The 25,018-nt window shown below is 37.6% G+C and overlaps 1 protein-coding gene across 2 annotated transcripts in view; it reads left to right on the top strand.

Moving 5' to 3' along the window:
- Window positions 1-25,018, top strand: part of gpc6a (glypican 6a) — a 172,922-nt gene that overhangs the window by 449 nt on the left and 147,455 nt on the right. The gene's annotated exons all lie outside the window — the stretch shown is intronic.

Raw genomic sequence — 25,018 nt, 5'->3', positions numbered from 1 at the left:
CCAGAGATATGCCAATTTATACTCCCAATCAATATTACACCACCAATTTTGTGCAAGCCTGAATGGGAAAAGAAGCTCCCACTTTTGACAACTTCCTTTAGTGTTCCTTTAAACAATCCTGTAAACTTAAGTATCCCACACGTTTTATAGATATTCTTTCCATCCTTGCTATTAATAACCACTATTCAACCCGAGGTCTTCACATCTAATATCTGAAATTGGCTCTTGACTGCTGAACTTTACTGAAAGAACATTTTATTAAATCAATTGACCCGGCGTGCCTGTGCTAATACATCATAATTAAACTATATTATGTTCGTACTAAAACATGAATCGAGCCCTTCTTCTACACCTGTTGCGTATATTCAACAAGACCTTATGGAGTTTGGAGTTTGGAGTGAATAGTGGGAGACCAGTGTGCACCAGCAGGGGGCCCTGTGAACTCAAATGTACTCGTGTGTATTCCCCTCTGCTTGTTCCTGGAGGCTGCTGTGGTTAATTCATGCTTTTGGGGAAGAAGCAGAGATAAAGGCTTTTATTATCTCTGGTGAAGTGGTAATCGCATTTATAGTAAAGGTGGTAAAGAAGATTAGCCTGTAAACAAAAGGCCAGAGGACAGAAGCAGAACAGAAGTTAATCCCGCACTTTTCTCCAAGAATATTAACATACTATTTGTAATAATAAGCAATGTCAGGCTGTAATGATGAGGCTTAATAGATAGTGTTTCTTCAGTGCATGAATTACATTTGTGATAGGGAACGGTGACAAAAATAAAGTTAGATTAAAGCGGCGTAATGCATGCGATGTCAGATTATTGTTGGATTTTTGCAATAAAAGTGAGATGTAATTTAATTTTCCATTTGGTATAACAAGGTTTGTAAATTGAATGAGAAGCTCTGGGTAATTTGAATATGTCTCGTTTCTACAGTTCAGAGCGCCATCTGAATATCAATGCTGACAGTGCGGTGTGAATTTTAGAAAGTAAAAAAGCCGACTTGTCTTTAATTGTGTTTTTGAAATACTTTAATAGTTTTTTTTTTAATTCTGTGGTAATTAAAACAGGTGTAATTTTCCGTATAACCTAATTTCACTTAATTACAAGAAATACCTTAACCGGTACTCAAATATCTTTATAGTCGTAGTTATAGTAGGGCTGCTCGGTTATGGCAACAAATTATAATCACGGATATTTGGCTTATAATTGAATTCACGATTATTTCAAACTATTACTTAAACAAACTTAACCTTTATTATAGACCAAATATATTTTATGTTTTAGAAAAGTGCTCCAGGTTGTCAGTGAAAGAAGAAGTGCATTTATTATTCTGCATTTTTTATCACAACCTTTTTAATTGTAATTGACGGGAGTAACAATTTAAATCAGATTATATACATGATTCATACAGTAGTAGCACAAAAAGTATGATATATAGGGGCATTTATATGTGTTCGGCTGAGTGCTTCTTCTTGACAAATATTATTTTGAAGAACCAAGGGAGTATATTTTGTCTGCGGGGAAAGATATCGTCACATTGAGCAATGCTTCTTGCTCGTATTTTACCGTTTTCTCATGAAGCTTAGTCTTGCACCACATTTCTGTAATTCATCACGGACACGGCTCATTTCACAATTTACAAAAACATTGTTCTTCACGAAATGTTGTAACTCTCCTTCAGTGACGCCCGGTGCGTGTTTGTTGGTCGCTTTGTAAATGTTTTCAGTATTGAACCACAGTCATTTCTTTATTCTCTGTGATTGATGATATTCCAATGGCCAGAATCGTGTTGTGTTTAAACAAGTCTGTGTGTGGTTTTCAGTCGAACGCATATTTGTGTGATTATATAAAGTTTCTCAGATCTGTGATTCATTTCTCTCATGAGACGCTCTGAATACGCTTAGTTCACACACACATGACTGGCTGAGGGGTCATGAAGTGAATGACATATACATTGCTTTCATTTGCAACTTAATAGTACCTAATTATATAGTCCTGATTTATAATTTATAGTGCAGACTAAAAAGGGGCGAATCGTGTTGGCAAAAGGTTTCCAAACGATTAAGTGTCTTGATGATCAGACCAATTATCTGACCCAAAGTGCACGGACAAGACCATGAGATCAATTATCAATATTTGTTTTTTACAGAACAGTATTATCTGTAAAATGCCTGATTAGACTCACATTACACTCCCAAACTTCGAGTTAAAAATGTCTTCTGTTCTGTGTGAATACAAATCATTTAAAATCACACCAAAATAAGTCTCTATTGACAGATTAATCAACTAATTGACTGAAGGTTTTCATTGTCATGGATTGTCAAAGTGAAATTAGAAATATAATCAAGTTTCTCTTTTTTGTTCACTTGCTTTTGATGTGTCATTTTTGGAAACTGATTCATTTGATTAGTAATTAAAAGCAAAATGTTTTTCAAAATACTTTCCATTCATTTGAATTCTTTTGACTTTATATTTCAGTAGCAATATTCCAAAAGAACAATATTCAAACAACAATCTGGTACTATTTTTGGCATTCTTGTCCTCTGCTGAATCCCATTACCTCTGCCGTCAGTTCTTGCGCTGTATTTGTTTTCGCCGTCTCGGAATAACCTTTTCAACAACAGCAGAGGTGACGGGGGCGGGGGGGGGCCTCTAGAGATGAGATATTTGAAAACTCTCAATTATGAATGCTAATTTAAACATGTGGAATAGCGGATAGTGCTCATCTCTTGTGCGCATGCAGCGTCATGGCAGCAGTTGCACAGGTTAGAGAGAGGGCCGTCGGACTTTAAGCTGCAGTTTGCATAAGCTAATTGTATAAACAGAGCTCTGACACGGAGAGCTGGGCATTATATTCACCAGGACGACACATTTAGAAAGAGGTTAGAAGCGCACAAAATACATGCATAAACAGGCACCACAGACATGCAGTGGTGGAAGAACTCAAAATCACATGTCAAAAAATTACATCAAAGTATAAAGTATTGAAGTAACCGCTTTAAAAATACTTTAAGATTAAAAATGTATTTTACACATTTTTTTTTCATATGTAGCAATGTATTTATAGGATGATTTTGGGCCATCAGAATTAATTTGTTCAAAGTCGTAATCCAATTCTAAACCTTTCGGTTGAATGTCACTATGATCGTACTAAAAATAAACCCTCAGCTATTGCAGCGGGTGAGGAAAAGTACTTTTTACGCTTCAATCCAGTTAAAAAAGGTTGTGAAAGACAAAAAAATACTGTAAAATACACTAAGTAAAAAAGTTTCAAAGGTAGTCATCCGGACTATGTTTTTAAAATCATGACACGTCGACTTGTATTCTTTTTTAAGTGAAGTATTTATTTCATATATAGAGACGTCATAATTATAGTCTGTAGTATTGTATGTATGTCTGTATGTATTTCTTGTACAGCTGTAGAAGTAGTTGGCGTTGCTCATGTGATCGTAGTAGCAGTTTTCAATACAAAAAGTATTACTGTTATTCAACTGTAATGAGTATTTCCTTTTACTATGAACTTTGACCAAGATATTCTTATGCAGCCTGTTTAGATCTTTGTGTCATATTCATCATAGAGGACACATTACTCTGCTACTGTGTACTTCCTCATTACCTGTGAACTTGTACAAATACCATCATCTTAAAGCGAACATCATGCCATTTCATCAGACCTAAATAACAGCGATTTAATCCACATTTAAACTGGGAGGACGGACTCAGAATCAAGTCAATACAACAAACCATGTTGTTTTTCCTGCGTCTCTGTTTGCATCAAATAAAAACCTTGAGAACGATCCTCTTCGCAGTCAATGATGGACTAAAAACTTCAACAATACGATGTTTAAAACTGTATAACTTTTACAAATCAAACCACACATGCTCTTAGTTGCTTGTTTTTTTTAGTTGGTTTGTTGGTCCATATTTCTTGAGCCTGTTCAATATCCGTCCTGCCGTTATATCCTGTGAAATACGACCATGGCACGTGTGTCTCTTGGGTCCAGTGTGATGAAAGTGATCCACATCATAAAGAAGCTGTTAAACTATCACAGACCCCAGATCAATACCGCGCTACACCAGAAGCTGGTCACTCCTGTTACCAGTTAACAGCGGCAAACACTCTATCATTAACATAGTATTAACAGTTAAAACACTATCTTCTCTTGGCAGGTAAATATATTATCATGGGTTTTTCTTCTTTTTGGTTTTGAACTGTGTATTGTTGTTTGCCACTTTAAAAACATACACAAGTTCTCCTGCTCCTCAGTATAAATGTCAAATATTAAACATTTTCTGGGTGAAGAGAGAAGCGTTATATTTGTTTCTATTTGCTAATTACGTTTTCATTCATAGCATTTACTTTTCACATATTTGAACTGAGATTGGCCCCAAAAATACCATACATCATTTCAAATTGAATTAATGTGCAAAGCAAATTGGTTTTATTTGCTTGTACTATCTCTGTATGAATAGGGGTAGAATAGTGGATGCTGAAAGATGTTTTTGTTGCATTTTATTTCCGCCTGGATGGTCAGGGCTGAATGTATGTCCCGCCAAGGGTTTACCACCCACTGTACAAACAGACACAAAATAATACTGCCACAAAGTTTTGTAGTACGCTTCATTTCTATTACTACTATTACATACTATTATACATTTTACAAGAAAGACGTGTCGGTCCAAAGGTTAAAAATCCACAGAATCAGAATAATTTATTAATGGCCACGCGACAAGTTGGTGGAACTTCCATTACAGAACAAACAGGGCCGACAATAGACATGTTCAACACGACAACAACAAGTAAATTAGAGATTGAATGGCGATGGGAATGAATGCACAGGAACATAATAGGACTTATTTCTAATGTGTGAATCTGTAAACCTTGTTCAACAACATAACATTACTCAGTTTTCTTGTGAACGTTTGTGCTGTTCTGACCTAGACGTGAAGTAAAAGATTGTATAATGTGCCAAGCTGTGTATGAGGTTAACCATATTATCTATTTGATTTGTGATTGAAAGCTGCGTTGTGTTTTCATCCTGAGAGCCTGAAGTCTTTAGAGTACATGAGGTGTGGGAGGCCGAGGCCAGCAGAAGAATATTACACCAGTTTGGAACTAAGAGCTTCCTTGGAAGTCAGCCAGGTCCAGGGTGCTTTAAAGGAGCAGGTGGGCTGAAGAGTGGAGAGTGCGGCGAGTACAAATACTCTGTGGTGGTGAATAGAAAAATGTGTCAGACCAAAAAGCTTGTGCAGACGACTACATTAAACTATGGGGCTGAGCTGTGGTTTTGGCCTGTACTTGTCAGTGTGTGATTGCAGGGGACATAGTGCAGCAGTCAGACAAGTGAGTGTGTCGACTCCAACTCATTATTACTCTTCACATGTTTCACCACAACCAGTTTCACCGCAAGTCACGGCCAGGGTTTTGGTTCAAGACAAAATAATGGGAATACACTAACATCTTTTCTTTGGAGGGAAAAGTCTCCCAGTGCATACTTTGTATTATCCCGAGAACAATATCGATATTATGTTAATGCAATTTGAGCTGGAGTGCAAAAGTACAATTGACTTGATATAAAAATTGCAGATATTTTTCCGTTTAACTTCTAATCAGCTCCTGTTGCAGTCTTTATTGACCACTTTTTCTTCTATTCCTTCTTCTATATTGTAATCTCCATAATAACACTTTTTTATGTATCACCCACCTCTATTATGACCAAAGAAGCACATTCTCTTCTTATTAATACATTGCCTGTGTCCCATGTTTCTTTGTAGAAGAATAACAATTACCTCTGGGCTTCACACCAAACAACTTACAACAAAATGAAGTAATTGCTCTTAACTGAGCTGTTACAGAGTATCCCTCAGGTATATTCCTCCTGGTACTACAGGCAATGCTTTGTAGGAGCTTTGGAGTACTGTATGTGTCCCATTTGACATTCATTGTGCTTATTTCTGCTGATATGGTCAAGGCTGAGCGACATAAATTGTATTCAAAATAAACACATGAATGCATTCTTAGGTTACATTGAAAAACATCTTCACTTTGCCTATTTAGCTTCATTTCTGAGCCTTTTGCTTCTTAATACAAGTCATTCTACCTACATCAAGGTTGTGCTCATTCAGATATATCCCTAATAACTATTTCAACCTTTGAGTGCATCGCCATGGAACCCGGCATATCGTATTTGAAGCCATTTAGCACCAAGCTGCTCCGCCGCACTGTCAGCCTCATCATTTCTATTCAGACATTAAAATAACCTGATATCATTCTGCAATGAGCCGATACTCGGCTTTACTTAACCTCTATGTATCACATCTTCGCTTGCCTCTATGTTGAAAATGCAATCAACACATCATTTGCGGCTTCTATGTAACATTTTTGACACAGCAGATGGGCAAAATAATCCTAAAATGAGTAATTTGAGATGCACTTTGGAGCAGATGCCCGATCACTTAATAATGAGACCTGCAGTGAAGGTATGGGGATACTACTAAAGCTCGAGACTTGCAAATATCCATATGAAAAATCAGTAAGGCGTTTCTCCACTCTTTTTCAGGGCCCATTAGGGCAGGTCTGGTTGTGCCAAATTGGAAATGCGTCTCTTGCCAGTGTGTTGTGTACGTCTTCAGAGAGAGCGCTTAATGAGATGTGAGGAGATTAGCCCTGTGTGGAGATATTGCCGTGCTGCTGGTAGAACTGCAGATGCTTGTTTAGCAGGACAATGGGGGATTTTTTGTATGACTTTTCTACAAAAATCAATGTTCAATTTAAAAATAGGAGCTGACGCACTTTGAAATTGCACCATTTCATTGCAGTAAAAATAATATGGCTTTGGCATAGTTCAACCCAATATATCCAAGCTATACATAGGCTTGTATTGTAATTCTATACGTATTGATCAGTTTGTATAACTTTGAGTATGTTAGGGCTGAGCGATATGTCTTCATCATTTTGGTTTCCATTTAACACAAAAAAGTCAAATATCTTCCTCTAAAGTCTGAACTCTGCTCCAAACCACCTGCTTTAACTGACAGAGGATATGCTGTGCACCTTTCTATTAAAAACAAGCCTGATCTTGATGAATAAAATGTATTACTCAGCTTTATGCTCAACACAGTGCATGCCGTTTTCAAAAGTATATGCTGCGTATAATTTTTTCTTGTTTCTGTGAGCTGACAAAATGAGTGTCCCATTGTAAAATCAAGTGACGACTGATGATGACATTAATACTTGCTTGTATTGCAGTTTAGATGGAAAAAATGAGATGACAGCCTTAATAACTGTTTTAGAATAAATGCAGAATAACATGGTGCTTAAAAACATGTTGAGAAAAAGTGACAAACTGAATCTCTGCCACCGTTTTACTTGTCATTCACATCAAACTTATTACCACATCATGTTTAAAGTATTGACAACATTGGTTTGTTTTATTTTGCTGAAAACGTTCCTTTCGGAAATAGAAGAAATATTTAAGAGACGCTGAAAATCTTTTCTTCTTTGTGCCGTGGTCAATTTTCCAGACTCCCGCCGCTGCATGCGCTCACCTTTTCCTGGATTAACTCAATAGGAGTGTGTCAGCTCTCTGTACTCACTCAGGCCTGAAATGCATACCCAGCTTCCTCAGCCCTGCCTGGTATATGCTATTTTTCTGAATAGTGTAAAAAGCCCACAGCGAGGGTTTCTTCTACTGCTACTGCACTTCTTTTTTTCACTTTTCAATCAGCCGCTGGCCTAAATCAGTAATAGAGAAGGGATTAAGGATCTCAACTCTCCTGGGCCTTCAGACAAACTAGAAAATAACAGCAAAAAAAACAAACAAAAAACAGCAGAGATTTGAGGCATTAGTATGAAGTGGCGGAGCAGAAAACATAACAGATCAACTGATGTAGTCCAAGTGTAAAGTGCAGCATCCTTGACTAACCGTGTGGTAAAATAGGGACAGGAGAGAAACTTTGTGAGGTGTGCGACGCTGAGGGATCGGAGAAGATAGAGAAGAGGTAATCCGCCCAAAACTTGAGGGATTAGGCATCGGAGTTTGCAGTTTTTGATGCTGCACAGGAATTATTACAAGCCTCCCTTTCATACAGTATAAGACAGGATTTGCTGCTATAGGTGGTACAGACAGTGAGGCGTTCTTCATGAAAAATCTCCTCCAAGACTTGTCAGAAGTGTATTATGTTGCTAATCCTTCATATTACCAGTCAGCTATGGGAGAAATATCAGCATACTAACAAGGAATATTTTTAGGGGTTGAAGATATTTACAAAAAGCAATACTGCCTACCTTTTTTTTTATAATCATACTGATAACGTTGGCGATATTTTATCATTCAAGATAGCCAAATCATTTATAGTACGAGTGAGGACGTTTCACCCAAGTTGAAGCAGCTTCTTGAATGAGTGGGAAAACTACATGGAATCCAGTTGCCATGGAGCACCTGGACGACTGAGGGATTACACTGACATCCATCCAAAATGTGCTCAAATGTGTCTTTGATGCCATGGTTGGTGTTCAAGAACCAAACTGAAAAAATGAAAGAGAAACACTCTTTTAAAGGTGAAAAGGCAGATTTAAAACGGCGTGTGTTTAATTTTAAACTATATATTTGATATTGTATTTGAACTAATATTGATGATGATATTATCAAAACAATTATATAATCACAGTGATATAGGACCATCCCCCAAGTAGATGTTGATCATGTAAAATCCATCATTTATCCTCTTAAATCGAGTACAGAACTGCACAGCTTTTACTTCATGGTTAATTCCTTTAATAAGTTCATAATAATGTTCATCTTTACCGGCTCTGTGACTATACATCATGGTATTCACTTGGTTCTAGATGTGGCGAGACTAATCTGAGGATTTCTCTTCCCCAATTTCCAGAAAACAAAATAGATGTATTGAAAGTGTGTTCGAGATAAATATTTCCTACAGGTATTTTACCATTTAACTAAGTCAATGGAGTATACAATTCAAAAGTAATCGTTGACATGATGAAAAACGGTCGGCTAAATATGCAATTATACTCCCTCCTACTAATGTGTTTGTTGTAGCTAGACCCCCTGGACAGACCTAAAGCTACATATTAAAGATAATGTTTTCCACACAGCACTAATCACTTGTTCTATTTCAGCCCTCCGGCCATCAGAGAACTGTTATGTTACACACCAAAGCTAACGCTCCTGTTTATTGCCACGCTCTCTTATGCTCCTGGGAGGTTGGTTTCCCCTGGAGTTTGCTCCCTGAATAGCAGTCCTGGATCTTGACACCAATGATGAGGACTGGGAGCGAGATGAGAGCAGTGCCGCACCGCTGGGGAAAAGCCACCAGGGGCGCACCAAACTCAAGTGTCATGGATGCAAATACATGTGACACCAGGGAATTCATATTTTTGTTTTTCCTGACACCCGCGCTCACGGATGAGGTAATTTATTACAAAAAAATAGACACTTGGGACAAAGATGTAAACAAGCATTAAACGCAGGTAAACACAATATGCCAGTACTGTCATGCTACCTGTCAACAAGCGCAGTGGTAAAGCCAAGGAGGTGACAGTGATGATGTTTATTTTCCACCACTAAAATGTCTTCAAAATATTCCTGCAAAGAGATTTTGTGTCTCAGTTCAGACACATTATAAACGACACTTTTATCACATGTGAATAATTGTGATCAAATTGTTTGCCTTGCTTTTTCCATTATTGTAATAAAAATGTCTATTATTCAATCATGTAGCAGTAAAGGACTTTGGTTTGGAGAGTCGAATGACTCAAATAATGTATAGTACATTACCTTGACTATGTATTTGTTTTTAATCAAACAAAACTATATTGTATCAACATTTCTATCAATATGATAAAACAAGGTGCGGGAAATGTGTCTTGGGAGAAGGATCACAAACCTTGTAAACACATTCCAGTCAACCTCCACCATTAAACAGAAGTAAAAGACCAAAGTAACCGCAAGTAATTCACTGGGGGCCTTTCAGCCACGATGTGCACCATGTGCAACCACTATGTGCCGTTCTGATTGCACATTCTCTAAAGTCTATGTGCCGTTCTGATTGCACATTCTCTAAAGTCTATGTGCCGTTCTGATTGCACATTCTCTAAAGTCTGTGTGCAGTTTTGATATTGCACATTCTCTAAAGTCTATGTGCCGTTCTGATTGCACATTCTCTAAAGTCTATGTGCCGTTCTGATTGCACATTTTCTAAAGTCTATGTGCCGTTCAGATTGCACATTCTCTAAAGTCTATGTGCAGTTTTGATATTGTACATTCTCTAAAGTCTATGTGCAGTTTTGATATTGCACGTTCTCTAAAGCCTTTGTGCAGTTTTGATATTGCACATTCTCTAAAGCCTATGTGAAGTTTTGATATTGCACATTCTCTAAAGTCTATGTGCAGTTTTGATATTGCACATTCTCTAAAGCCTATGTGAAGTTTTGATATTGCACATTCTCTAAAGCCTATGTGCAGTTTTGATATTGCACATTCTCTAAAGTCTATGTGAAGTTTTGATATTGCACATTCTCTAAAGCCTATGTGAAGTTTTGATATTGCACATTCTCTAAAGTCTATGTGCAGTTTTGATATTGTACGTTCTCTAAAGTCTATGTGCAGTTTTGATATTGCACATTCTCTAAAGTCTATGTGAAGTTTTGATATTGCACATTCTCTAAAGCCTATGTGAAGTTTTGATATTGCACGTTCTCTAAAGTCTATGTGCAGTTTTGATATTGCACATTCTCTAAAGCCTATGTGAAGTTTTGATATTGCACATTCTCTAAAGCCTATGTGAAGTTTTGATATTGCACATTCTCTAAAGTCTATGTGCAGTTTTGATATTGCACGTTCTCTAAAGTCTATGTGCAGTTTTGATATTGCACATTCTCTAAAGCCTATGTGCAGTTTTGATATTGCACATTCTCTAAAGTCTATGTGCAGTTTTGATATTGCACGTTCTCTAAAGCCTATGTGAAGTTTTGATATTGCACGTTCTCTAAAGTCTATGTGCAGTTTTGATATTGCACGTTCTCTAAAGCCTATGTGAAGTTTTGATATTGCACATTCTCTAAAGCCTATGTGAAGTTTTGATATTGCACATTCTCTAAAGCCTATGTGAAGTTTTGATATTGCACATTCTCTAAAGCCTATGTGAAGTTTTGATATTGCACATTCTCTAAAGTCTATGTGCAGTTTTGATATTGTACGTTCTCTAAAGTCTATGTGCAGTTTTGATATTGCACATTCTCTAAAGTCTATGTGAAGTTTTGATATTGCACATTCTCTAAAGCCTATGTGAAGTTTTGATATTGCACGTTCTCTAAAGTCTATGTGCCGTTTTGATATTGCACATTCTCTAAAGCCTATGTGAAGTTTTGATATTGCACATTCTCTAAAGCCTATGTGAAGTTTTGATATTGCACATTCTCTAAAGTCTATGTGCAGTTTTGATATTGCACGTTCTCTAAAGTCTATGTGCAGTTTTGATATTGCACATTATCTAAAGCCTATGTGCAGTTTTGATATTGCACATTCTCTAAAGTCTATGTGCAGTTTTGATATTGCACGTTCTCTAAAGCCTATGTGAAGTTTTGATATTGCACATTCTCTAAAGTCTATGTGCAGTTTTGATATTGCACGTTCTCTAAAGCCTATGTGAAGTTTTGATATTGCACATTCTCTAAAGTCTATGTGCAGTTTTGATATTGCACGTTCTCTAAAGCCTATGTGAAGTTTTGATATTGCACATTCTCTAAAGCCTATGTGAAGTTTTGATATTGCACATTCTCTAAAGCCTATGTGAAGTTTTGATATTGCACATTCCCATAAACCAAAGAGCAGTTTGATTTCACTTTGCAGTTTTGCACTGGTATGTATTGATTATTTTGATTCTAATTTTAATACAAAAGGGGGAATATATTATTATTTTGAATTATCTGTGTCCCATTCATGTACGATTGGTCACAATATATGACCTCACAATAAGGCAGGAGGATAATTTCTGATCCTATTTTGCATTGATATTAAAAACAATGCCACTTTTGACATTACGTTCTTTGTATTATAGTAAACCTTGTAAAATACGAGTATACATTATAAATGACAAATGTATGTAGCTCTTATATACACAAGCACAAATATGATCAATGCATAAAAGACTAAATCATTGCCAAAGTCATCATAAAAATGTCATAAAACTGAATAGTTCAAGGTTTGTATATTGACGGTGATGCTGTTCAGAATATAGCATTATTCTTCCACTGAGATGTCTTGAAGTCTGTGTGTGGTGTTAGACTTATCCATGGGGGGCTTTTGAAGTCTCAAACTCAATAGTGTCAGAGCTTCGACATGTAAACAGAAAAAACAAAGACACTGCGGTGCATCCGCTGTAAACCTGTGATCATCTGTGACTCTAAAAATAGAGTCTTTGGTCCTGAATTATTGAAATATTTGAGAGCTACAACACATCATTTGCCATTAAAACCAACATTGCAAAACAGGAGTAAGATATGTTACATTTAGCATCACTTACTGCACAACACATCCACAGAATGTAGCATGATTTTGCTGATTGCATTGAAGATGGTGAGACAGTGTTAGAGAAAAGCGTTTTCTGCCACCATCATTTTCACTTTAGAATGTGTGAGATTCAAGTGTCTTTAAGCAACATAATTCTGCCATTATTATTCCTAAATATAGGCGTGTACTGACACTTCCTCTTGTGTTAACTTTATCTCAGGCCAAATCCTTTTTTTATTATTCATGTTGTGTTTTATGGGTGGGTGTTTTGTGTGCTAAAGCCATTGAAATGTGTCTGTGTCTAAAATTATAGTTATTTGCTGTAACTTTAATTGTAATACTACTGTTGCTCATAAGTATCTATAAAATGAATGCATTGCCAGGGCCTTTGTTGGTCAACTTTTCTCTATTAAGGAGAGTGTAAAAAAAGACCCACAATGCCATTCTTCACAATGCAGCCCCTGTCGTGTTAAGCAATAAACCGTGCAAGGGAAGCATGTTGTTCCGTGAAAAATTATGAAATTACTTTCTGATTACGATGGTTCATGACCTACTTTAGTTTGATCTGGTTTGTGACTTTGAGGAGCAGAGACTAATTGGAGATCATGATTATTTTTATGCAGATATAAAAAGTAGAGGTTCCGGGGTCATCATGCTGGTGGCTAATTATAATGTTAAATAATAGGCTCCCGCTTCCTCACCCAGTCCTAAGTCAGAGAGTGGAGTTTATTTTCCTTCACTTCCTTTGCTACAACCTAAGATCATTGTGGAAAATGTTTATTTTAATTGTTCAAATGTAAAGGAATATAAGACAATAAATAAAACATTGACTACCCTTGAAGCTTTTTCCACTCCTTGATGAATGAGGGATTATGCCAGCTCTTAATGTTGTGCGCTACTTCTGGAATCAATTAGTTTTCCTCTGTCATTTTTGTTTCACTAATACATCACGTACATCAGCTTTCACATGAAAACGGAACTGAACTGAAATACTTGTCGGAGATACACATTAGGTTGCGATTTATCAGATGAGAAGACAGTGAATGCATGTTGAAGTGATGTCTATCAGTTATGTTTAAGTGTTGCTAGTGAAGTGAAACTAAAGCAATTTGCTAAGGCTAAAACAATGGCTCGTTCCAGTCCCGCTCTCCATTCTCATCTGCAGCTGATGGTGTGTGGCAGGGAAAGCTATCCAGGCTCAGTGGACTCACCCCATTGACTTACAGGGGGACGATGTGTCTCGCGGGACCACTGCTGTTCTGACAAATGTGACAAGCTCATATAACCTTAATGACACCAGAGCACCAGTCTGATGTCCTGTCGGCGAGCAGCAATGTCAATGGGGCTTGACAAGAATATCTCCGGCCTCTGTGTTTCCGCTTTCTGTAAATCAGCCATAGATGGAACAGAGAAGGAGAAATTTAGAGGAGACTCATTGAGACGGATGGATTGTTAAGAAAGCACCACAATATATTCATGTGTTATTGTAGAATCAGCAAGTAGAAAGTCAGGATCCATCACAATGATATGGCTCTTCTATCAAAATGGAGCATCAACCTCACTGTATAAACATTTAGCCCCACCTCGAGTTATGGTTATTCAAACATATCAAATGTATATGTTATGTTTTATTATTGAAAATATCATGTTGTATGTAATTATGCGTGGGCCATAATGAAAAAATCAACTCATATGTTAAAACATGTCTTTAAAGGTGCCATAACATGCTTTTTTGCACGTTTCGTTGTCTATCCTAAGTGTATAATTGATCATAATAAGGGTTGTGCAACACCCTTAACATAATAGTTAAGAAATATCACCCAGACCTTGGACCCCCTCACCAACCCAGAAATGCAAACGGCTTGGTTTGATATTCGCCCCCACCCTTGCGAGGAGCTGGCTCCCCCGCCCAACCCGTGACATAGTCTCAGAGCGCGTGTGTGCCCCGCCCACACGTGACGTAGCCCCACAGCTGTGTGCTGTTAGCTCCGCGATGTGCCGCTCCGCGCGACTGAGTGAGAAAGAGTCTACTTTGAGACTGAATAAAAACTGGTGTTGATTCTACAGCGTGCGCAGAACAGATATATCTGTCGGAGGCGTGCCTGCCCTTACGACGATGTCTTGCCCCACCGCCCGTCAGTTTGGAGATTCGAGGAAAGGAGATAGTCTGTAATATAGCTAAAAACTACGGGAATCAATCAAAAAAACACTCTGGGTACATATATGAAGCACAAATAGCAATGAAAGAAGGCTAAAAGCTCTGAAAAGTCGATTTTGCATGTTATGGGGCCTTTAAATGTATTTTTTGTGTAATAATTATTGAAAGAAATTTGCATATTTTTTTGATTAGAAAGAGTACATTTTATAGAATCATTTTATTTATCAGTATTTAGGGGGGAAATACATTAATTGTTGTACGTCAAAGTAAGTGCTGTACATCATTGCTTATACTTACCTTATTTGGTCACATGACTGACTGCCACTTGGATTCATTGTATAATCATGTATATCGGTTATTTATACAATATGTGCAGCTTTTGTGATGCTCATAATAATTCTAATTTTATTGCATGTTGAATTTAAACCGCTCTAATAGTTCTGGTTCTTCCCTGGGATTTGGCCCCTGTTGGATGCTGCACTCTGAGGTTACCAACTCTTAAGTGTTCTGTGGACCCCCACTGAGGCCTGTTCCCTGGGCAAGCCCTGCTAAATGAGTGGGCCGGTCAGCTCCCAGCCCGGGGCTCTACCTGGGGCTCCGCAGACCACCAGCTGCTGTACTTATAGCTCTGACTTATGCATGATTCAACGTGGCAGCATGGTTTGAACCTCTCCATATGTCTGTGCTTTAAGTTTCAACATGTAGCTTAGAGCAAAGTTAATTCTATTTTTGCAGAAGATGTGACTTCAGAATCAAAATCAGAAAAGGTTTATTGCCATTGTCAATGAACAGAATTGTGACACGGTCGATATGTTTGATAACAGCCTTCTTAGCTGTAGGATGAGTACTTTACTATGACTGGACATTATACACAAATGTCATGTTTGAGTAATCCTGTATTGTCCTGCATCCAGGACATCAACAACTCAGATAAAGTCCCTACCACTGTAATTATGTGGTCGTACGCAAATGTTCAAATAAAGCATTAGGGTTTCGACTGCTCACTCGCAATATTCTGTCGAGTGTCACGTGATGTTTCTGTGACGTGTCCTATCAGCTGATTTGCACAGGTTTTGGCCATGTTTTCCCACCGGAACAACATGGCCATCTGCAGTCCGACTTCTTTAGGACGGTATACTAGATGTGTGAGAGTCAAAAGCCCCCCATGTCCCGGTTTATAGTCCTGTGGGCACATTTCTGTATTTCATTTGCCTCCTTGTCTGTTGTCCTCTGTCCCAATGATGCTTTGTGTTTTGTTGCTCATGTGCACGCCCTCACCATTTTCTTCACACATTCCGATGTTCCTTTTTCCATGTGCTGAACACCTTCTCTGTTTCCCTTATGTACATTTGAATCCAAGACAGGCAGGGTCAGACTGCAGATGGCACTGTCATCCTGCCTCTCCTGGTGGGACGGCAGCACCAAAACCTGTAGAAGATTGCAAGTGAGCCGTCAAAACTGTTAGGTACAAACAAACTCTCGCCTGAAAAAAGAACCTTTTAAGGTTATGGTACAATAAACCAATACAATCGCCGTAAACTAAATATTGCTCCTTGTTCTATGGTGAAATAACAATCCGAGGACGCAGACCATGTAGCAGAGAAGTACTTTTTCTGTTTTAAACTGAAAGTCAATGAAATATTTGTACTATTAAGTTGTTTTAATATTAAGATTAACAATGCACAATAAGTAAAATAATTATCTCAAACAAAGCTGTTTGCAATTCCGGGTAGGTAGATAAGGGTGATATTTTATAACTATAATGTTATGGGTGATGCACAACACTTATTATTATCAACTATGCCCTTTGGGTGGACTAGAAAACAGGTAAAATAGGATAAAATAGGATATTTGATGAATAAAGAGTGATCTAAATGTAGTATTTCACATCACTGGCCATTTTGCTGATGGATAAACCCCTAGTATATACAGAATAACAGCAGTATTCTTCTGTGTGATTAATGATAGATTGTAGATTAACTTAAATTATGACTGTCAATGTGATTCTTCCTTCTATTGTTTGATCTGACTCTCTTTACTCACACTTTACACGCTGTTGTACACCTGGTTACACCCTGTCACTGAATACAACGTGAGAGGAGGTGTCTGAACACATTGTAGTTGATATAGAGATATATAGTGCAGCAAATCTAATATGACAAAGAAATATTACATTTTCTGAAGGCGAAATTATTTGCAACTCAATCCATCCTTTTGACTCAAAATAGTTCACTTTAATTTATTCTTTAATATGTTTTCTTAATATTGCGTTTTCCTATTCTTGCTTGTCTTTGTTTTATTTAGCAGCCCATGATGTGAGTCTTGACACTGTGTGCTGACACGCTGAATTTCCTTCAAAGTTTATTTCCCTGCATGACCTTGCCTCCGGTTATTTACGATACGGCAAACATTTTGGTGTTTGCTATTTGACACCTCCCACGCTGAGTGCATGTTGGTAGTTTTGTTGAGGCACTATGCTTGTTCTTTTCTTGAATACATTTTCAGACCCCTCTTTTCTGTGATATTACCTTTCTGCTCATCTTGTGTCTGGTTGTGCTTTGCAGATCGGCCATTGTGCAAAATGAAAAGCCCTCCTTGGATAGTTAGCGGCGAAACGCTGTGAAAGTCACAATGGGCTTTCACAAAGATGGCTAATGTCTCTTACTCTTAAGAACAGTAATTAGAGGCGCTTCTGAGTCTGGGCTAGTGCTTCTCTAACGCAGGTACACGGTTAGAGGTGGTCAAAGCATCCGCTAGTATATTTATAGTTAAGTATTACAGTATATATTTTACAATTTAAAGCATATCAATGTCCAGAATCTTCCAATTTTTTCTTAAGGATGCAAAATTTACTATAACCTATTATGCAAAATCGACTTCTAGCTTTCTAACCATATTATAATTGATCCCACTTGTCATTTAACCTCTCAACATTTTATTTAGAGGGATTCATGCATATTTGAGTAATCTTTATGTTCCATTACTCAGTCCAGGTCTTCCCCGTTCCCCATGTCACACCCATTGATATTTACTTTTATTTAATTGATATTTAGCAATTCGACTTTTTTTAAACGTGATATACGAAGGATTTGGCAGCGAATATTGGTACAAATGAAAGAAATTCCTCTGTTCGCTACCATGAATTAAAGGCGGCGTTTCGTAAAGGCACAAATCAGAGGTGCAGTTTTCAACATAATCTACCGTCCGTATATAAATGTTATAATCTGCTATAAAGCAGACGAAAGTGCTATAGGTTGTTTTTAAAGTGAGCATAAAACATTTTTTGCAATATTCGTAGCTGCATCAATGGTACAAAAGCTTCTAATGGTGTTTATCTAAAGTTTTATGCCGTGTTCTAGTTGTACTCAGTGATCAGATTTCCCGAGGTCCAACATGTTACTGGAACACCCTCACAACTTGAACTTATTTATTATCTATAGTTTAGAAGCCCAAGTTTATTCGGGTTAGACGATCCAACATGGCTGTGCTGTGCGCTTGATGAAAGTTTGATGTCAGACAGTTGACATATTGATAATCCTTCTCTTCTCTCTATTGTTGCACCTGCTGCTGTGCCTCTGCAGTTTTTATTAATTCATTAGTGAATAAATGAATCTAATTGGATCTGCATTTTCGGCTACTTGAGAACGGTCCTGGTTTGTATTACTTGATTTGAGACGACAAAAACTCTGAGAAAACACTTCTCCAAGATTGGAATTCGAACCTCCAAGAGTGACTGAAACACAGAGTTATTAGAGAATGTATGGCCTTGTATACGTATTATACTTATGTCTTGGTTTGGTTTAGACCTGGTTAAGACTTGGTTCTTTTGTCGAGCTGCTGTAGTCAAAGATTTGTCCTGTTTTCATTACTTTCCTGTCCTGGTTTATTCCTGACACTGGACTTTATCTGCTTGTTAGTTCAGCGTTCAGTTTAGTCCATTACACATGGTTTGAAAACTCCAATATGAAGTAATTGAAATCTTTGAAGATATCCCCACTTCATCTTCATCTTCAAGATGGTCGGAAGATAAAAGGGTTTGGGTTTTTTTCCAGGGAAATTGTGTAGGAGGCTTTGACACAACCCGAGCAACTATATATAATTTATTCACAGCTTTAGATGGGGGAACTTGTAACACAGGCCTTTCAGACAACCATATATTTATCTATCCATTACTGTCAATCAGAAAGTTATCAAAAGAGAGAAAGTTCCTCCTTTTCGGTCAGCATTTGAAACGGGATAACATATGGTTGGAGTGATGGGGGGAATTATCCATGTCATCTTGTTTGGACATATTTAATTTGGGTCTCGGGGTCCCGGTGGGTTCAGTTGAAAGTGGGTGATTTGGGTGATGGAGGGGAGATCCAGATGGCGGCGCAGCGGTGAGATCAATCGAGCTTGATGTATTTTTCCGACTCGAACGAGCAGACAGATGTGATTTAACACAGTAATTGGGTTCACTTCCAGTTTGTGAGTTTGTGTCAACACATAATCACACCTTCTGAGGCAAGAGCAGACAGCCTCGTAAAGAAGCATTAATTATTGACATGGTTTAAATTCCTTCTTCAGGACAGGTGCATTTTCACCCTGAATCGCTTGTTTTACTGTGTTTGAAAAAGATGAATGTTTGGCAATGGCGCATTACAAACATCTCGGTTAATTAGAGTATTATTGTTTCTTTATTCATCGCCTCCTTTTTCTGCTTCTAAACTTTCCAGACAGCAAATAAATATGGGGTCCATAATATGAAACGTATTTGTCTACATCTGAAATAAACTTCGATGTGTCAACAGTATTAATGTATTGTGTTGTTTTGTCAGTTTGGCAATATATTGGCTTGCTGAGAATGTTCTGAATGACATTTTGAAGATGTATACAATTTGAATACAAGACGTTGTTAAAAAATATTCATACGTGGGATGTTTCTGCACTTTTGACTTTAAAGGCACATTTGACTCACCATTTCATTATCTTTTTCTTATAGAATTTTAGTACAAAGATGGAAACGCTTTCTTGCAACGACCCTTAACATTCAGAATGTATTTTGTGATTTTACCCTCCAAAACCAGTGTCTAGTCCGTCGTCAGGGTTGTCGTGTTACACAACTTTACAGCATTCATTTAGCCTGTGTCACTCAACACACTGCAATCTTATGTGTGCAATCTGGATCATGGCAGCAGCATAAAGGCCCGTTTAAATGTGGCGCAGCCGAATAAAGAAAGGCCAGTCAGTGTCCAGTTGTGGCCTGAGCGCCGAGCTGGTCAATAGATGCTTTAGATTGCGGTGTCAACCTTTGGAAAGGCCTGCGCGCTTTCAGCTGAAGCAAGCAGAGAAGCAGTCAATACTATCAACGGCATTTGATTAAACGCTCTTCATTTGTTGAGTTATGCCGTTTAAACCTCCAAATTATTCCATTAAGCTATAAATGTGTTTTTTCAATTCAATATTAGAAGCAAAAGAGTAATTTCAACTAAATCGATTCTATTAAATTAAACCGGTACATGATGCAGCTTTTTATCTGGCTGTGTCACACTAACTTAAAGGGGAAATATTATGCGAAATCCACTTTTATGAGCTATAAACAGTATTCCTTCACCATGAACGTACAATGTGTCTGAGTAATCTTGTATTTGTTTTGCATTTGAGGCACAAGTTCACCGCTCTGCACTGATTATGGATTATTTTAAAAGGTGACACTAGATTAATGGTGATCTCTTATGAAACTGAATTAGTTCACTGATGTTTGCTTATAATCAATAATCATGAATAATCTTTTCACAATAATCGTGAGGCTTGATATTGTGACATCTCTAATTTGGTTCTCTTTGAGTGAAACCGGTGTCGGAGAAGGCAGTGTGTCCTGATCGAATGTGTCACAGCCTGGTTTTAAATTCCAGACCACAATACAATTCAATTTGGGCTAAAATGGCATTCATATGGAGCTGCTTTCCAGGTCTAAATTGTTGGCATTTAAGTTTAATCCATTCAAAACAATGACTCCAGAGCAGATGTACAAAGGAAATCCCAACTCCAAATGCCAGCCATACATCATTGTCAAAACACTGAGGAACAATGCTGGGAAAAAAGCACTTTGTTGGAATAATAGTTTTCTTAATCCCTAATTCACAAATTTAAATGTGGGTGGACATCAATTGTAAAAAAAAACAAAAAAAAAAAACATCATGCAAAAGTAGGTGTTTTCCTGCGTGGACATGGAAAGTGAAAGCCTACTATTCTAAGTAATAATTAACCGCGTTTTCCACATCACAGGTTGGATTATGCGTTGGCTTTGGGCGTTCCTGTGTGAAGTAGGTTTGGCTGAGGTTCAGATCTTCCTAAATGCTGGCAACAGTGGTCAAGTGCTGTAACAGATGGCGTGGCCCGTAACGCAGCGCCCTTTGGCCAGGTATGGACTAATGAATCCTGTGGGGACTTCCTCACTGCCTGGCACCGGACCCTCACTGGGCTCCGGTCCACTGTCCCACTGCTGCCCTGACATACTTTCCCTGTTTTTCACCAACATATGTCAGACCTTTGGGAATAAACCAATGTAAGAAAAGTTTTGCGTTAAAAGATGTTTGGATATACACACGAATGGATGTTTTCTATGCAGGTTGCACTTTGGTTTCTCCCATCACTGGCGGCATGTTTAAAAACTGTATATTCTTTTTTTTTTGTGTGTGCAAAAATAGCTAAAATTGGCAAGAACATTGTCTTGTGACTCTGACTGGGACAGAGGTGGTAGTGATCTGTTACATTTATCACATTTTGAGATTTACAAGATACAACATGTGAAACAATGAGGATGGGACAAGATCTCACACCACAAGATCTCACAGGATAAAAGCACAGGAGGAAAATGGTCTTGTGAGATTGCTGTGTGTGTGAGTGCTATTAAGCCCTGATCAATTACACCTCTTGCAAGCTTCAGTTCCTAAAAGTCGTGCTATAATGGCAGCAAAAATACAATACATCCAAATATTTCAGTACAAAATTGTCAACTGGATTGCGTAATGTCTTTATTATAAGAGTTAATTTGTTATAACAGATTAGCGGCCGTTCAAATGTCATTGGAGGTGTGCAGTTTACTCTTGGTCATGTTTTCAGAAGCCAAATGTATTTTACTACAATCAAAATATGATTCCATCCCTCCTTGCTATATTCCACTCCACATTATTTCTGTTGATAACCTCTGTTGAAGATGGTAACAAAAAATAAATACAAATTCAAAACAGAAATGTTTTACAACTGGGAAGTGGGGATTGTGGGAATTGTGGCCTGTCCCACCTCTATAAAATAATGATCTACATTTGTCATGGTTAAAGATAAATATCCCAAAAAGTGTAACAAGTCTTTTTTAACAATGCAACACATAGTAGTCATTCTTGGCAAAATATCTCAGACACTCAGACTATCAGCACAGGCTCTCCACAGGGCTGTGTATTTTCCCCCCTGCTCTTCTCCCTGTACACAAACTGCTGCACCTCCAGCCGTGACTTCTTAATGTGTAAATTCAACTGTACATTTTGTGTATATAGTAAGCCTTTTTTTTATTTGTCTTATAGCCTATTTTTTTCTTATCCTATAGCAGATTTAAATTGTTTTTCTTTTTGATTTTATATAGTTTGTTTTATTGTTGTTGACTCACCAAAGCAAGCTCCTATGTATGAGAATTCTGTTCGTTGACAATGACAATAAACCTTTTCTGATTCGGATTCTTTTATTCTTATTCTTAACTGTACAGTAGTTGTGGAACATGTTGCGCTTTCGGGCCTCTCTATTATTTTAGTCTAGTTGTCAGTTTTAGTTAGAGAATACCATGAAAAAAGTTGTGTTAAATCCATTCTGAGATTAATTCCAGTGGAATATGACTGTAATTCTGTGAAGGGGGTTATTTTACCAAAGAGCAGAAGCTGCCATCGTGTGTGTGATTTCAACATGCTGTTTTGAAATAACCAGCACCAATAAAAGAATGACACAATATGGTGCAACTTTCTGCAAATCGGTGAATGCCAGTTTGCTCTTCGAAACCGTTAAAGGTGTAATGTGTGATTTTTCTGGTAGAACGCGGAACACTTGCATGTTTTCATGGGGATCTAATTACTGATAATGGTAGGCAATTTTGTCTAAAACTAATGATTTTATATCGTTTGGCGTATCCCGATAACAATAATCAGAAAATATTATATCAGACCATTTAAACGTATTTGTTGAGGTTAATTTTCAGCTTTTTTGTAGAAACTTGATTGAATTTCTAATTTTGCTTATCTTCAAAACAACATTCATGATATCTAAATTTTGAGAAATTGCCCTACACTAATTATTCTAATTAGTTCAATTTTATCAACATTCCAGTCGATGTAAATCATATCCATGCTGACAAGTTGGTGGAATAGTTACAAAATGCACCTTTAGCACCTTATCCACATTTATCCACCATTAATCAGACAAACTTGAGAACATTTCTGTTTCTTTTGGCTTCTTGCTTCCAGGTTTAACAGCTTTATTGATTTTTTCTGATGTTTTTCCGACACAAATCGCCTCGTCACAAACTGCCTCAAATTTTTGAACTTAAAATTTCGTCAGCACTGTAGAAGTTCCATAGCACACATTTATTCAGGCAAAAGGACTGTTTCTATAGTTTCGAACAGTATAACATAAACTTCCTTTACATATTTTGACCTGAATTCAACTTATTCCTTCTTGTAAATTGCTTTGCTTCCTTTAATTAACTCCATAAACCACAAAAACAAAGCTCTACTGTAACACATATCTCTGTAGGATTACCATCGGACATTTTCAAGTTGCGGGCCACTGGGGAATATATACTGTAGCTTCCTTAGACTTTCATCATCACATGGAGAAGGCTAACAAACTCTCTCGTCTGCCTGCTTTAATGAACCTCCATTCAAAGCACTGGTTACACGCGTGCCGTGTTTAACAGCCGCCCGTTAGCTACGAGTGCTGTGCATTTTTCCATTCATGTGAAGAAATGCATGCTTTAACATCAAGGGACGCTGCGCCGTGGGGGATTGTGGCCAACAGCAGCAGTGGAATAAAGTATATGATGTTAGCTCGTCTTTAATCTCAGCTGGATCTCACCTTCAGGTCCAACCGCAAAACCCTTACTGTACAATTCTGACTTATTTATTAGTTGTTTAATATGTGCCTTTGGTTATACAGATCTTTTCCATGACTGTGAAGGTAGAGTTGGTCTGAAGTTAATGGTGTTTGTGGCTGCATCAGTTGATTGCTTGTTCACTCACCAGTTCATTCATTAAGATTCTGCATGGCGACTGCGCTCTGTAGCTCCAGTCAGCACTTTCTCCAAATTACAATGCTACACTTCAGTCACTGTGTCTTTGAAGACGGCCGTTCATCAGAGCCGAGAACATCTGGATACTCGCATAAATCATTATCACAAAATGTTATGGGTTTATTTGGAAATATATTCTAAATATGCAAACTCACTAGGGCTGAAACTGATGATTAGTTCAGTAGTCGACAAGGCAAACGGTCTTTTCTACCAGAAAAGGATGAAATATGCTGACTTGATACTTGTGTATAACGTGTATAAAGTGAATAAAAATCACAGTTTTTTTTTTCAATTCAGTACTTCAGTAGAGTCCCATCACTAGTCATCACATCATACTGTACATAGATATACAAGTTTTGAGCCCAATGTGCAGCAAGTTACTGTTTTAACAAAAATAATTTGTCCTGGAGTGTTCCATTGTAGACACATTTTTAATTGAGTCTGAGAAGGTTTATATCCTACTTTGTGTAAGCCCTGCCCACCGGGCGGGACCTCCTGATAAAGGGAGTTTTTGATTTCACTTGAGACTACAATTTTTATACATGAGAGGGGAGCTTGTTTCAGGGGGGACCTCTTTGCCAGCCGGACACAAGAACAGGAAATGAGCATGGAAGTGGGTAACGTTCGGTAGCATTCAATACATCCATTGTAAGATGAAATAGTCTAACCACAATTCAGTAAAACACTTAAAATACACTTACACACACCTCAACATTTAAATCATTCTTTAACAGATATTGCACTAAACATTTTGCACACACCATTTGTTTATACTTTATACTTGGTTAATTTGACCGTGTTTTCGTCTTCCCTCCAGCGAGACCAGCAGCTTCTAATTAAAGTGCCTCTGTGCCTTGGAGTTAAAAATGGTAAAAGGAAAGACCACTTAATACTTTTTTAAAAAACAATTATGTTCAAAAGTGGAATGTGTACTTTAAAGTGCTCAAATTACGGTGCTTAAGGGTGTTACAAACGTACTTTATATTTTATACTTTCAATACATTTTCTAATTCTTATTT

This window comes from Eucyclogobius newberryi, unplaced genomic scaffold (genome assembly GCF_026437365.1).
Source record: "Eucyclogobius newberryi isolate DKJ021-1_F unplaced genomic scaffold, fEucNew1.0.hap1 SCAF_5, whole genome shotgun sequence".
Lineage (NCBI taxonomy): Eukaryota > Metazoa > Chordata > Actinopteri > Gobiiformes > Gobiidae > Eucyclogobius > Eucyclogobius newberryi.
Note: the sequence above shows the minus strand (reverse complement) of the source record. Positions and strands in the feature narration are given on the sequence as shown.